General features: G+C 45.7%; 1 protein-coding gene across 2 annotated transcripts in view; it reads left to right on the top strand.

The window, feature by feature from the left end:
• ABCA4 (ATP binding cassette subfamily A member 4) overlaps positions 1 to 12,163 on the top strand; it is a 450,770-nt gene that overhangs the window by 97,073 nt on the left and 341,534 nt on the right. The gene's annotated exons all lie outside the window — the stretch shown is intronic.

Consider the following 12,163-nt stretch of genomic DNA (forward strand, 5'->3'; position numbering starts at 1 on the left):
CCGGCGGCCATCTTGGGACACCCAGACGCGGCAGCAGCACTTCCCCAGCCTCCCGGAGCGCATCCTTGGACTCCAGCGGGTCCTACTGGGACCTCGGTCCCCCTACCCGCCCAGACCCCTGCCCTCCAGTGCCCCCCCACAGCATTCTATCATACAGCGGCTCGGTCCTAGTTCCGGCGGCCATCTTGGTACTCCCGGGGAGGCCGCAGCTCCTTCAGACCACCCGGAGCTCATCCCGGGCTCTCAGCAGCACTCTACAGGGACCCACCAGCCCCCAGCCCACCAGTGCACCTCCACAGCCACAGTCTGGTCACCTCGTCCCTAGCTGCTAGACTCGGGGGGGACAGATCGCGGCTGCGGCCTAGCTCCAGCCCACCTCCTCAGCCCACCCCTCTCTCTCCGCGGGCAGTTGCCCTTTCACCCCTGAATACCACCGCCGTCTCACCACAAGGACACAGGGCAATACTGAGAGCAGATCAATCCTCGGCTCAGGCCTTCTTGATCCCTCCAGACGCAGCTCAGTACCAGGAAGTAGTAGCCTAGGTCAACCTCAGTGTCCTCTCCTTGGTCTGACCCCTACCCCTCTACTCATCACCGACCAACTGGGGTCAGGTAAGTACACGGGGCCACCCTCTAGCAGTTGATCCAGGGACTCAGTCCGATCGCCTCCGGGGTCAGGAAGGAATTTTTCCTCTGCTGTAGCAATTGGCCAGCTCAGCTAGGGGTTTTCGCCTTCCTCTGGATCAACAGGAGGGCGGTTAGGCCTGCGTGCCCCCCCCCACCACCACCAAGTCCCATCACACCGTCATCAACGCCACCTGAAGCAGCGGCTTTCTTCAGACCATCAGCTTCTCAGCAACAGAAGCAACGGCACCCTTCAGGACCACCATCTACTTAGCAATTTCACCATCGATACATCAATATCATCACCGCATCATCCTACCTTCAGTAATTTTCTCGCCATGTGCAACTTCAAGTACTCAGCGGACGCGCTCCACAGGCTAAGAAATACCACCTCAACATTAACAACTTCCGTTCATAAAATACTACAGAAAGAACAACTACTAAGGACCAACCTAAAATCAACCATCAAATATAGGAAAACAACAATTCAACCACAACATGCGCTCTGATCAACACCAGATCTGCAGTCAAGCACAGACTGGAAGTACAAGACTTCATCACCCAAAACAACATAGATTGCCTCTTCATTACCGAAAGCTGGCTAACACCCGACTGCAACGCCATCCTAACCGAATTAGTACCTGAGAACTACAGGATCCTAACGGAGCACAGAACAGGAAAAAAAGGAGGAGGACTAGCAGTGATCTTCAAATCTCACCTCGCGCTCACCAAACCAACTGTTCAGAACAAAGTGCCTTTCATGGAGACACTCACCCTACATCTACAAACAACACCCCAAAATACTATCCACATACTTCTATGTTACAGACCACCAGGACCGAAGACAAACTTCCTGACACCCTTCATAGAATTCATGTCAACTCACACCCTGAAAACCAAAAACTTTTTGGCACTTGGAGATTTCAACCTCTGGGCAAACTCCACCCAAGACCCTATCGCCACCGCCTGCATTAACCAACTGAAAGAATTAGGTCTTCAGCGACTGATAAATGCTCCCACACATGGTTCAGGACACATTCTGGACCTCATCTTCAAACAAAATATGGACGTCAACATATTCGACAATCTACCGCTACCATGGACGGATCACCACGCTATCAAATTTAATATTGCTACCAACACCACCCTCCAAAAACAGAAACAGGCAACTACAACACACTGGACAAGATCTCAGAGGAAACTACACTCCGAACTCTTCAAAACCACATTATCAAACAAAATAGCAATGTTAAACTTAAACTACTCAACAGAACAAACACTCAACTCCTTAAACAAGGCATTACTACAAACTGCGGACTCAGTGGCTCCAAAATGTAGAACACACATCCACAAAACAACCTCTGAATGGTTTAATGGCACTCTTACTTTATTAAAGCAGGAATGCAGACGAGCTGAAAGAGCCTGGAGAAGAAATTCCACAAAGGAAAACCACACAAACTACAAAGCACTCACAGAGAAATATCACAAAGCAATCTTCAAAGCAAAAAAGGAACATTTCTCAAACACCATCTCATCAGCCTTAAACCGCCCTCGGGAACTCTTCAAAATAGTCATCAAGACTATGAACCCAACCTGCCTAGAGCCCCCAGGAAACGAAACCCAAGAATTCTGCAATGAATTATCGGATTTTTTTATCGATAAAATCGACAACATCCGGAAAACAATTCAACAGAAAAAAACAACAATCTCATTCAACCAAAGCAAAAAAAAAACAACCAATCTCATTCAACCAAAGCAAAAAGAAAAAATCAATACGATCATCACACAAGCACCGAATTTTTCACTGATCCCAATCACCACTGACACCACCAAAAACATCATCAGAAGCCTCAGAGACAGCACATCACCAAACGACATCATTCACACAAAACTCCTGAAAGAATGTTCCGACATCTTGGCTCCCACTATAACACAGCTCATCAACCAGTCGTTCAAAGAAAGGACTGTTCCAATCGCCCTCAAACATGGCATCGTCAAACCCCTCCTAAAGAAACCCAACCTCGACCCTAAGAACCCTAACTATCGCAGACCGATAACAAGCCTCAACACCATCTCCAAGATTATCGAGAAAGCAGTAGTACAACAGCTTCAACACCACCTGGACATACACAAACTCCTGGACCCTTTGCAATCAGGCTTCTGCCCAGGCCATGGCACAGAAACGGCACTTCTCAAAATATGGGATGACGCCCTCGAAGCAGCTGATGATGGAGAATCATGTCTCCTGGTACTGTTGGACCTGAGTGCAGCGTTCGATACAGTGGACCACAATACTCTACTCATCCGCCTCAAAGAAGTAGTAGGAGTCACAGATTCAGATCTACAATGGTTCGCATCCTTCTTAGGAAATCGCTCTCAGACAGTGAAACTAGGAGCTTTCACCTCTGAAACCCGCGCAATCTCTTGTGGAGTCCCTCAAGGTTCACCCTTGTCACCAGTGCTCTTCAACATCTATATCCGCCCACTCCTCAAAATCAACAGAAAATCGGACCTCTGCTTCCACTCATACGCTGATGATACCCAACTCTACCTTCGCATCACCGGAGAAAAAGACCATCATCAGCAACTAGAAAAATGCCTCACTTTGATAGACGACTGGATGACCACTAGCTCTCTTAAACTCAACGGATCAAAAACAGAGCTTCTTCTCCTACACGCAAACCAAAATTCCAAAACTAAGACCCCATGGACACCGCCCACCATCTTTGGACAGACCATCTCTCCAAGCACCAAAGCCAAGAGTCTCGGAGTCATTTTTGACTCAGAAATGTCAATGGATGCACAAATAGGATCAGTAGTCAGCCAATCTCACCATCTCCTCCGCCTGCTACGTAGACTCATCCCTTTCGTCCCAGAAGAGGACAAAGCAGCAGTAGTTGGAACAATCATCAATTCCAGACTCGACTACGCAAACTCCCTCTACATAGGACTACCCCAATATCAGCTTGCGCGCTTGCAACTCATCCAAAACACGGCGGCAAGACTGTTAACAGGAAAAAAACCCTGGGAATCCATCTCCCCTTCCCTGAGGAGCCTACATTGGCTAACCGTAAAGAACCAAATCACTTTCAAGACCCTCTGCCTCACACACAAATGTATACAAGGAAATGCTCCTCAATACCTATGCGAGAAAATAAAGCACTACACACCCAATCGCAGTCTTCAATCTTCTAATCAAAACCTCCTCCTTATTCCAAAAACCCACTACAAAACAAAAGGAGAACGAAGAGTCACAGTCCAAGGACCACGGTTATGGAACGCTCTACCTACTCACATGCGCATGCAAGAAAACCATCAGACCTTCAGGAAGAAACTCAAGACCTACCTCTTCTAAGAAGCTGGACAACACAGGACAGATCTAGCGCCTTGAGGCGATTCAGTTCGCATTTGCAGTGCTATAAAAATCATTCATTCATCTATCATTCATTCATTCAGGGACCACTCATTGTTGGAGATGAAGTTCCTGCTCAGTGAGTCGGTCAAAAGATTCTGGGCTCCCGGGACGTAAACCACCCTCAAGTCTGGCAGGTTCAGCTGTGCCCATTCTATAACAGGATGGACCTCCTGCATCATGGAGCTGCTTCTGGTGCCCCCCTGCCTGTTGATGTAGGCGACAGCCACTCTGTTGTCCATTCTCAGAAGGACCTGCTTCCCCCTCAGGTGAGGACTAAAGGCCAGGAGAGCTTGGAATGCTGCATTCTTTTCCAGCATGTTCGAAACTGAATCCTGTGACCTGAATGGTCAGCGGCCCTGAGCCGCGTAGTTCTGACAGTGTGCCCCCCACCCCTCCATGCTGGCATCTGAGGTCACTATCTCCTGCAGAAGTATGACTATGTGCTTGCATCTCTTCAAGTTGTGAGGCCATGTCCACCATCGCAGTGATTGCTTGACCTCCTCTAAGATGGAGATCGGCTGGGAAATAGACGTGCCATCCCACTGGCGCAGAAAGGAGATTTGGAGGGGTCTTGAGTTCCATTGTGCCCATTGGACCATTGGAATGGTTGCTGATAGTGAGCCTAAGATACTGAGGCATGCTCTGGCTGGTAATGTTGTGGTTGAGATTGACTTCCTTACTCTCTGGATTAGGAGAGGTATTTTTTCTGCAGGGAGCTCCACTGTATTCGCCCTGGTGTCCAGTTCTGCTCCCAGGAAGACCATTCTCTGGGTGGGCTGGATATTGCAAAATGTGGACAAGGTATGGTGATTAATACTCCTGCGCTAGTGAGGCCGTTTGTTGTAAGAGAAGGGTAGTATTGTAAAAAGTGAGAGGACTGGAGGAGATAGTGAAGCATGTCCCAATGCCTTAACTGACCAGGGGTGGTCTGGAAAAGACTGTTTAGTAGGAGGTGGATGGAGGGCGCGTGATCAGACGCTCACATCAAAACAGGTTAGGTTTAATCATGTATATGGAATACAAACATATAAAAATTAAATCATACAATTACTACGTAGCATAAAAACAGGTAACAAAATAAGTACTAAAAAGTTCAAATTGGGGTATGCCCATGTTGAGGCAGGTAATTTAAAAAGGCTGACACGTTTCAAGGGTAACCTCTTCATCAGAGCCAGGAGAAACAGGAGCACAGTCTGTATGGGCCGGTAGGCCGACATGTGTACATGGTAAGAAGTGGCTAGTTGGAAGGTATGTCCTGTAATGGATATTTAGTTATTCTAAGTTCCATACCAGTCCCCGTCCAGGCGTTCTAGATGGAATACAGATCAGAACAGTATAGTATGGGGCACATGGCAAATATATAACGTACACTACAGACTGGAGACGTATAATAAATTTACATTAAAAAACGTCAGATGTGTAGACTTAAATAATAGAAGATACCATAACAATAAAGGGAATCAATGATGGGTAGTAGACATTGAAACATAAAACATAAGATTCTAAATAAAAATATATAAATAAATATATATATATATACACATACATATATATTTAAAAAATATATAAAAAATATATAAAGAAGGGGGATATTGCTTTTCTTCCAATTTATTAGCCACCCTAGACCCTGCAATGTGGAGACTAGAATTTCCCGATGTTGGATGAGAGACTCCTGGCCGTCTGAGAGAAGCAGGATATCGTCCAGGTAATGGTGGACCCTTAGTCCTTTCTCCCTCAAGTAAGCTATTACGGGTAACAGGACCTTCATAAATGTCCTGGGTGTGGTAGAAATCCCGAACGGGAGGCTTCGGAATTGGAAGTGCTGATGATTTAAGGTGAAACAAAGGAATTTCTGGAATGTGGCGTAGATAGGAATATGCAGATATGCATCCTGGAGGTCGATTTAAAGCATCCAATCTCTGAGGTTTATTGCTTGGAGGATCGATTGTAGGCTTTCCATTTTGAACGACTCTATCCGGATTGATCGGTTGAGGTTTTTCAGGTCCAAGACCGGACGCAAATCCCCTGACTTCTTTTTGACTAAGAAAAGCGGGGAGTACAAGCCTTTGCCTCTTTGTGTTAGCAGAACCTCCACTATTGCCTGTTTTTGAAGAAGATCCTGGATGTACTGGATTAATGACAGCTTTTTCTCCCGGGATGGTGGTAGTTTGGTTAAGCAAAACTGCTCCCTTGGGGGGCGTCTTTTGAACGACCATCTGTGCCTGAATTGGATGGTGGCCACCGTCCATGGGTCTTTTATTGTTTCCGCCCAAACCAGCCTAAACTTTGTGAGTCTGGCACCCACTACCGCTGGCTGGGTGGGCGCACCTTCAAAAGGACTTCTGATCGCCGGAGGCGGGGGTTTTGGGTTTCTGGAATTTAAGGAAGGACGTCTGAGGGTTCTTCCAGCTCCTTCTATATTCCTTCCCAGGCCTATAGGATTTTGCATCCCTGTATCTCTCCGGGAGGTTGCGTCTGAAGGGAGGCGGTCTCTGCTGTTTCGGTCTTTTGTCCGAAGGCATAAGGCCTGACTTTCCACCTGTCACTTTCGAAATTGCTGTATCCAACTTCGTCCCGAAGAGGTTTTCCCGGTCATACGGTATTCGGCACCAGTTAGACTTAGAGGCGGGGTCTGCCGACCAGGGCTTTAGCCATAGCGCCCTTCTGGCCATTACAGAGGCCAGCATGGACCTTGATGCGGATCTAATAGTGTCCACAGAAGCTTCTGCTACGAAATCCCCTGCAAGGCTAAGTTCTTGTAAGGCCTTGACTATCTGCTCTTGGTCCGCGCCCTCAGCAGCGAGTTTTGCAGTGCTTGAGGACCAACTGGAGATGGCTCTTCCCACCGCGGCCAGTGCCAGGGCTGGTCTGCAGGCACCTCCCGCAAATATGTAAGCTCTTTTAAGGTCAGTGTACACTTTCCTATCGAGCACATCTGTAAACGTCACCGCATCTTCGATAGGGAGCGTCACATGTCTAGCTAGACGCATCAAGGATGCGTCTACTACTGGAGGGGAGACTAGAGGGGACACCTTGGGCACCTTGAGCGGGTACAATTTGGCAAGTCTGTTAGTTAGACTAGTCTTCTTTTCATGATTCTGCCATTCCTCCTTGATCAGCTCATCTAACTCGTTGATGAACGGGAAAGCCTCTGGAACTCTTTTGAGATTTGGGAAATATTTCCTCTGTTTCTGTTGGGTCTCCTTGGGCTCCTCCCAGTTTATCGCTTCCTTGACCGATTTAACAAATGGTTCTATTAGCGGAAAATCAAATCCTGCTGATGTTTCCTTCGGTGTCAGATGGGAGTTCTTGCTCCCTTGATGTACTGGGATGAGTGGGTGAGGCGCTTAGGGCTGTAAACTCCGCATCAGGAGTTGAGACTTACGGAGTTGAGACTCCGGAGAGTTCTATGGCATCTGGCTCTTTCCCTTTGGTGGCTTCGTCGATGCATCTGCGACAAGCCAGTTCATCTGGTAGGGCGGCGGCCCCCGCAAACCCAGCAAACATTCCCGACAGGACGGGAGGGGTGCACTGGTGACTGGTGCGTGCAGGGGATCTTCTGCGATAAGAGCGGCTATGTCTTGAGAAGGATCTGGATCAACTCCTTCTGCGACTTCCCCTGTAGCCTGAGCAACTTCTTCCGCGTGAGTGGCTTCGTCTGTGGCTGGAGCGGGTTCTCCTGTGTGAGGTCTCTCTTCGTCTTGATTTGGACGATCTTGAGGACCTGATAGGGATGACCAATTTAGGTAGCATTAGTGGAATCCTGCTCTCTTTTTCAATCTTCATTACTTACCAAAAGGATCCTCCCCCTTACCTATTAGGCTGATGGTGATCTGCTGGGGCAGCGGCCTCCATAGAGAAAGAGTGATTCACCTAAGAGAGACAGGAAGGTAAGAACCTGCAGAGTAAGACAAGAAGTGTACATGCGATAAGACAGCCACTTACCCAGAAGGGGGGGGACACCAGGATCGCAGACAGAGCACACAGGTAGCCAAAAACACAGTGAACGGACTGGAGCAGAGAAAAACAGCATCAGGAGGTTTTTAAAGCTGTCGAACTGGCCGCCGCCCAGTGAAGGAAACAGAATATTGAAGACCGCTGCAAAACAACTAAGCCTGTTTAAGGCTTATACTAAAGCCGCTGACATACCCCTGAGATCACCAGAGTGGGGCTCCTTCCATCTAGCTCGTTTAGAGGCTGTACAGGTAAGGACTTCCACCCAGGAGAGGCTAGAACCTGGCTGGGGCGAAGGGGGGTGCTTCTTAATCCGTTCGGTCCTGACAGGTGAGGAAAAATAAGAGAATACTGGGGCGGGGGCCCTTTCTGCAACTTATAGTTATGTGGTCCTATCAGGTTGTGGGGGCGGAGTCACAACCCAAATTGTATGCTGCCATGATGCGACAGGAAAACAAGTTTGAGCCAACATCCGTCGTAAAAAATCCATGGGTTTTGTTGTCGGAATGGCCGATCAATGTCCGATCATGGGTACAGGGCATTGGACTTGCATGTGTAGTCAGATGAAGGAAACCATAAGACAAGCTCAATAGCTCCTGTGAGGCAAGGCTTCCCTTGATGGACACCCAACAGTAGCTCAATTGTTAGAAATATAGAAAGGAGCTCCAGACCAATCATTTTAATTGTTGGTAAAAAAACATCATATAAAAATAGCCAACATTTTTCGAGGCAGCACCACTCCCCCTTCATCAGGGCTCAAGACAGGAGAAAACTTGGCTGGACACAGAGAAAACAGTGACTTCAGCGATTAGAACCAGTTTTGAGCTCTCCACATGGAGCACTGACTTGACAACAGTTGCTGAGCAGTAGTGATGGCTGCGCCAGAAAAGATGAGGTTGGAGACAGCCTGGCAACTAGCATTTTCAGAAGGAGGTCACAAATGTCAACCCTCCATATTTCTCCTAATTTATGATTTATTTTAATGAGGATCAGATGTGGTGATCCATGACACTGATGGGTTTCAATTTCACATTTATTGTGCATGGACACTGTACATCAAACCTGCTGCAAGATAGTTCCACTGTTAAACCTCAAGCCATTCATAGCCTTTTTCATTTAAAAAAAAAAATAGTCTTCTACAGTAGTTGTAATCTAAGCAAAGCAGATTTTTGATTGGTTGCTCCTGGCTGGTGCGCATTTCCACTGTTATTTTAGCCAGTCTATAAACAGCATAGTATTTGTTCATCCATTTCTAAAGCATTGTTACATTATATTGCTCTTTCTTAGAAAATTTCACTGCGCAAACAAAAAAAAAAAAAAAAAAGAATCACATGTATATTAAAAGTAAGCAACATACATCGAGGCACAAAGAGGTTCATTTACAAAAGAAAATCAGACTGTTCACTTTGCAAAGGAATTTTTCCCAGGGCTTAGTGAATGAGGTGAAGCTCTGCTGACTTCCAATCATGTGCAAGAAAAAATTCAATTTTTTTTTTCCTTGCACATAATTGTTTTTTTTTTTGCAAAGTGAAAGGAAAATTCCCTTGTTGCAATGTGCACCTTCCCTTTCAAAGTGAACACCCTATTTTCCTTTAAAGTAGAAGTACAGCCAAAGCTCGTTCTGCACTCCTGTGAGCCGTTTTCAGCAGACAACAGGCTGAAGCCCGCTGTCAGCTGAGGTCACAGAGCCGGTCCAGGCTCGGGCAAGTTTGCAACAAAGTCAGGATCTTCCCACATGCCTGGACTGGCACCCGGCTCAGCCTCTCATTGAGCCACTGAGAGCCTGAGCGGGCCGCTCCCACCCCCTCCACAGCCCAGCACTCCAATGAGCGCAGCAGCTCTCTGCTCACTGAGCCCTGAGAACAAAGTGATCGGTGGTGTTCCATTGCTTGGTTCTCAGTGTTAGAGCTGGGAAGTGACAGATGCAACATCAGACCTGTAAGTATGATTCTACAAAAAAACAGAACCCCATACTTCTCTTTTATTAATTTAACCACAAAGAATCTAAACTAAAATGGTAACCCAAAACAGTTCTTTTTGATAGCTCCAAAACAGAATCTGTGACAATGGCTGAAGCTCATTTCCTGCATTTTAAAGGCTAAACAATTAGAGGCCAAGGGGATTTGCTAACTACAAGTGTGCAGCATACATTTAAAACAAAGGATAAAAGTAGTTAGGTGTAGATACTGTACTTCAGATTAACGTGTGTAGGACACAGACCCCCATGCCTGTATATCCTCAAGCTACTCTCTTAGGCTTCACTCGTTTGTCACTGTCACAGTTAAGTGGGACTTTGAAAGATCTTGTTGAAGTGCAAATACCAGACAACCAAAAGTTTCAAACAATTATAAATAATGTTCTCTAACTGGGTTCTAGACTATAAGCAGAATTCCTGCACACTGAACAGTGGTAGTACAATGGCCAAACACATTTGCAGATGAATGTATATGGTTTATTATTTTAAAAGGAATAACTATTATTAAAAACATATCACATTTATGAAACATACCACATAAACATATTAAACAGTAGGTGGCTTCTGTTGCCAAAACAACACATTTAAAACTACCATATACCATGTACATGTATACATACCTCATTTATATAAAGAATTTTACATGTACTGTATATGGAACATTCACATATTTAGAAAATTCCACTTTTCATTTAACAATACAGAGTAAATTACAATATGGTCAAAATAAAGCCTGAAGTTTAGGGTGAAAGAGAGCAAGAGCTAACAGGAGAAAATGGATAAAAAAAATTTAGCACTATAATTCTAGCTTTGTTCTGTGTAATTTTGGCATTAACCACTTCAGCCCCGGAAGGATTTACCCACTTCCCGACCAGGCCATATTTTTCGATATGGCACAGCATCGCTTTAACTGACAATTGCGCGGTCGTGCGACGCTTTACACAACAAAATTTACGTCTTTTTTTTCCCACAAATAGAGCTTTCTTTTGGTGGTATTTGATCACCTCTGTGGTTTTATTTTTTGCCCTATAAACCAAAAAATTGACAATTTTGAAAAAAAATGTTTTTTTTTAACCTTCTGCTATAATACATATCCCCCCAAAAAATAAATAATAAAAAAAATGTATTCATTCATCAGTTTAGGCCGATATATATTCTTCTACATATTTTTGATAAATAAGATCGAAATAGGCGTATATTGATTGGTTTGCACAAAAGTTATTGCGTCTAAAAACTATGGGATAGATTTAGGGACTTTTATATTTTTTTAATTGTTTTTACTGGTAATGGCGGCGATCTACGATTTTTAGCATGACTGCAGCATTGCGGCGGACAAATCTGACCCCAGATGACACTTTTTGGGGACCAGTGACATTATTACATTGATCAGTGAATGAATGAATGAATTAATGATTTGTAAAGCGCTGCAAATGCGAACTGAATCGCCTCAAGGTGCTAAATGCGTTTAGTGTTTAGCTATAAAAATGCACTGATCAATGTATAAATGACCCTGGCAGGGAAGGGGTTAACATTGGGGGGCGATCAAGGGGTTAAGTGTGTTCCCTGGGTGTGTTCTAACTGTAGGGGGGATGGGCTACCAGGAACATGACAGAGATCGCTGTTCCCGATCACTGGGAACAGAAGATTACTGACATGTAATCTGGCAGAATGGGGATCCGCCTTGTTTACACTGGCAGATCCCCGTTTTGCCTCTGTACACCGCGATCGCAGGTCACCGGCGGACATCTACTCCGCTGGACCCACGGGCACGCTCCCGCAGTGCACGGCTTACCCACTATCTCCCATGCATGGACCACCATACAGCTACGGCGGTTCGCGCAGGAGAGCCGACCTACCGCAGTATAATGACGGCGGCTGGTCGGCAAGCGGTTAAAGCATGTTTTTTATTAAGATAATCTTTTTTAGGTGCAATGATTATTGGGTTTAGAGTTAGAACCATGAAGTTAGGTTGGGTTTAACAGCTCTGTTTAGGTTAAGGCCTCATGCACACTGGACGTTTTTGGATGTTTTTACAGCTGCTGTTTGTGGCTTCAGACTTTTTTTCTACAGTCAATAAACTCCCCATCATGTTATCCTATGTGTCCATACACACATAGGCTGTTATTAACTGTTTTAGGCAGGGGTGTTTTTGGGCTGTAAAAAAAATCCAAAACTAGTGGGTTCTGAGAGGCGTT

Source organism: Aquarana catesbeiana, linkage group LG07 (assembly GCF_042186555.1).
Source record: "Aquarana catesbeiana isolate 2022-GZ linkage group LG07, ASM4218655v1, whole genome shotgun sequence".
NCBI classification, from domain to species: domain Eukaryota; kingdom Metazoa; phylum Chordata; class Amphibia; order Anura; family Ranidae; genus Aquarana; species Aquarana catesbeiana.